Genomic DNA, 4,158 nt, shown 5'->3' on the forward strand with positions numbered 1-4,158 from the left:
CTTCTGTTCCGCAGCACAGCCATGGTGCAAGCTCCGTTGGCAACGCGAGCTCAGCGTCCCGCTGCCCCAATCAGCTACCCTGGCCACCCCGAGTCCTGCCCCCTGCGCCTCCCGCTGGCCCAATCGTGGGCGTAGCAGAGTGATGGTAATTTACATATTACCATTTTATTAGATAGGATATCTTGATATTGATGGTATTAGTGACATTTGATTGTTAATAAGAATAGCCAATACATTATGTGTCAGGCACCGTTCTAACAACTTAACATATATTAACTCATTAAATCCTTATAATGACCCTATGAGGCAGAACTATTATCATTTCCAATTTATATATTAGGAAAATGAGGTCCAGCGAGGTTAAGTCACCTGTCACAGAGCTAGTAGGAGGAAGAGCTGAAATTCAAGTTCAGGTGTTCTGGTTCCAGAGAATGGAACCAAGCTCCTTGTTTTCACCCTCAATCAGTTGAGAACTCAGCTATTCAATAACACATTAATGTCATTGTTTTTTATTTTTAAAAAATTATTTGTAACTCAACACTGATTCCATTTTTTATTAAAATGGGCATATTTCTAGCTATGTATAAACTGAAATGTATATGTATACCCTGACTTATATTCAACCAGGGATGCAACTGAGATATCTATGACAACTGTTTTATAGAAAAAAAAAAAACACACAATAAATCAGTGTTATGAAAAAAACTGTTATGAAAAAAAAAAACACAAAAAAAATAATAATGAAAACACTTCATGCTGCCTGGTCTGCCCAAATATGCTCCTACCTAATGCGGTCACATGGTCCAAAGTAAGGTTCCATTTCTTTGATAATCATTTTGTCATCATCTTGTTGCTTTCACCTTCTTCTGCCTCCATTAGGAAATTAGCTTAAATTGCACTATTTAATTATTTTGTAAATTGAAAGATAACAACACCACAACAACAGAAACAACAACTTATAAGGAAGTTAAATACAATAAAAACAGAAGGACATGTTTCAACTTCTCACCTCTATACTTGAGTTATAGTCACACTCATATCCATGTTCCATTTTGTTGATTGAACGTTCAAGAAATTTCATTGACTCTCTGCCATGACCCAGGAATTATGTTTGGAGCTATAAATATGTGAATATAACTAAGCATGCACCAATCCTTTCAGAGGACAATCTAAAGGACTCCAGGTAGCCATTCGCTCAATTTATAACTACAATGCAAGGTAGAGTGTTCTCAATCCCATTGGAGGGACAGAATTCCACACGTTCTGAGCCTGGAGAGAGAACTCCAATGGAGACAATAATCTGATAGGAAACCTCCCTATCAACTGTCTCCCTAGGGCTCTCTAGCACTCCCAGAGCCACCAGGGACCCATGTGCAGAGCAGAAAGGCAAGGTCTCCTGGGGCCAGTTTTACGTCCTGCGACCAGCTCATCTCAGTGTACAAAGGTGACCTTCTTACTCCATGTTTTCTGCTGACTCCCTACCACTTTCCTTCAGCTTCTGTCTTTCTTTGATTTGTTTCATCTTCTTTGTCTTCTTTCACATTGTCCTTCTCTTAAGGTATGCTCTTTCCTAGGAATATTTCCATAAATGTGATATTTATGTTGATGTCTGTTACCATTTCAGAAAGTGGTATTTTCCCACCCTGATTCCAAATTATGAGAATTTATTCTACTTGTAAACTTATAGCCCCCATAAGCATTAAATGTTCTATATTTGATGGCCTTAAAGCTTCCTTTCTTATCCTTCTGAATCAGAATCTGAGTCAAAGATGTTGGATAAAACCAGGTCAAGAATGACTTTAGAGAAGGTCAGGCCTCTCCAACACGGCCCTGCAGCTGTGCAGCGTCTCTGCAGCAGTATGGCGGCTGTTGTGGCTGCATCTGCGGGCACTTCTATTCCAAGGACGATGAAGGCAGCTACTTTCACTCCCTCTTTGTGCACAAGGTGAATCCCCAGAAGGACGCCCACTCCACCTTGCTGTCAAGAAGGAAACCAGCAACCTCTACAAAATCCAGTTTCACAGTGTGAAGCCCGAGTGTCTGGGTGCCTACAACAGCCTGGCGGCTGTGCTACCCAGCTGCACCTGGATGAGGACTACCCTGCTCGCTCCTGGGCAACTGGAACAGATGGCATGTGAAGCAGAACCGGCAATGCAGCAGGCGGCTGCCTCGCCCTCGTGGACCACACAAACAAGCTCAAAAGCAACAAGGAGTACCTGGAGGTCCCGAAAGGAGTGGAACCAGATGCTGCTCGAGTTCAGCTTCTGGAATGAGCCAAAGCCCAGAGTGGCCCCAACATCTATGAGCTGAGAACACGTTCAAGCCAGGAACCATGATCAAGTGGGGGGACAACTGGGCTCGGGCCATCAAGTACCAGCAGGAGAACCAGAGGCAGTGGGCGGTCTCTCCTTGCAGACAGAAGAGCCGTCTCTGGGCCTATAAAGACCTGTAGTCTCGGGAAGAGACTAGAAATGCTACTTGGAGGAAGAGGGGTTGAGACGAAAATGTCTACTACACAGTTCCCCTGGTGAGACACATGGAGACCCGGATCATGATCCCTTGGAAGATCTCGCCTCTCCAGTGAGGCTGCTGCCACCTCATTCCCCTTCTCGCTCAGGGCAGCCACGGACAGAGAGCTCTCAGTCCTGTGGTCTTGGTTTTCTCTCAGATCTGGGAGGACTCTGCGGCTCAGACAATGGGGAGCTGAAGGATGACAGGGTTCTGAGGACTTGCAGCTCGGCCTGGACACTTCCCACCTTCCCTGCCCATCCCTTGCCCTGTGCTGGCAGCAGTTTTTAATTTCTCTGAATGAAGAATGGCAACCTTTTATGTCTTCTCACATTTCCCCCTAAGATTCCTCATCTCTAGGTCACCATTCTCCAATGATCACCATGGAAAAACCTCAGTTTATCTTTAGTTGCACAAAAGGTAGTGTGTCTAGTGGTTAGAGGTGGGGTGGGAAGAGAAGAGGAGAAACTAGACCAGGCTCTGAGGAATTCCCTGGTCTCCACTGGGCCACCACTTGCTGGACAGTCCAAACCAAGTCCCTTTTGCTGGGGAAAAGCCTGAACTGCCACAAGAAATAAAGGAAAACCCTTAAGTTAGCAAAGTCAGCAGGAGGTCCACCTAATTCACCCAGAAAGGCTACCAAAAGGCAGCTGTAAAGGATCTGGAGGCAGGAAACAGAATGGAACAGAAATAAGAACCCAGAAGGTAGAACTTTAAGAGTTCAGAACTTAGGTTTGAACTGTAGAACTTGGAATACAGAATGGGGAAGACAGAACAGAGGTGATAGAAGCCCCCTTGGGAGCGTTTTCTAATACAGTTGGAAGAAGGCTCATCTCCTTCCCTCTATAATCAGGTTGAAAATTGAATGTGTAGTTCCAGCCCTCCTGTGGAACTGCCCTCCCTTTTCCTTCCTGCGGGCACAGATAGGGGCCGGGGCCTGTATGTTCCTCACCCTGCAACCCTTTTCTCCCTCTTCACATTTGATCAGCCCAACCCTCATTCTGCTGGGCCATTGGGTATGTGGAGTGGGATAAGTGACTTTGGGGGCCTCCTCAGTGACCCCCATACCTCATGAACCTCTGGGAAGATTGATTCTGCCTCCCTTTCAGGAAAACTTATGCTGGAGTTGCTGATGGAACCCATTATATGTTTACTTTTTTTTTTTAAGTAAGGAATCTAAAGAAAGATTTAAAGAGAAGAAAGGCACAACAACAAGACAATCACAGGATCTCCCACAGCACAGACAGATGGGAGACTTCGGAGAGACATATAATGTAGATAAATATCTACTTGAAGTGAACAGCTGCCAAGGCACTGGTCTGTGTCCCTCCATAAATTCTAGAATTTTTATTTTTCTCTAAGCACTCTAATAATCATATTTATTCATTTGCAAAGCTTACATTTTGATGGAGTCCTAGTCTCTGGAGCTAAAAATATTTGTGTCCGCTTTTTCCCCCCCTCCCCCCACATAAAAGTAAATACTACATTTAAAGTTCATATAAATTTTTCAGTTTAACTTCCTATGCCTTGTTTGAGAGGACAGTGTTAGTGCTGATTCTTTTACAAACGTGGCAAGGTGTGTGCTTCGGAAGTAATTCTCATTGACCTTTGCAGTGTTTAAAAGACAATATGATCAAGTGAGAAGGTCAG

The 4,158-nt window shown here is 44.2% G+C and overlaps 1 pseudogene across 1 annotated transcript; it reads left to right on the plus strand.

Moving 5' to 3' along the window:
• Positions 1 to 344: 344 nt before the first annotated feature.
• On the plus strand, positions 345 to 2,584 carry LOC307101085 (protein NipSnap homolog 1-like; annotated as a pseudogene). The gene is made up of 2 exons: positions 345 to 383; positions 1,787 to 2,584. The product of its transcript is annotated as a protein NipSnap homolog 1-like (transcript).
• Positions 2,585 to 4,158: the final 1,574 nt, after the last annotated feature.

Source organism: Cnephaeus nilssonii (genome assembly GCF_951640355.1).
Source record: "Cnephaeus nilssonii genome assembly, chromosome: 6".
Classification (NCBI taxonomy): domain Eukaryota; kingdom Metazoa; phylum Chordata; class Mammalia; order Chiroptera; family Vespertilionidae; genus Cnephaeus; species Cnephaeus nilssonii.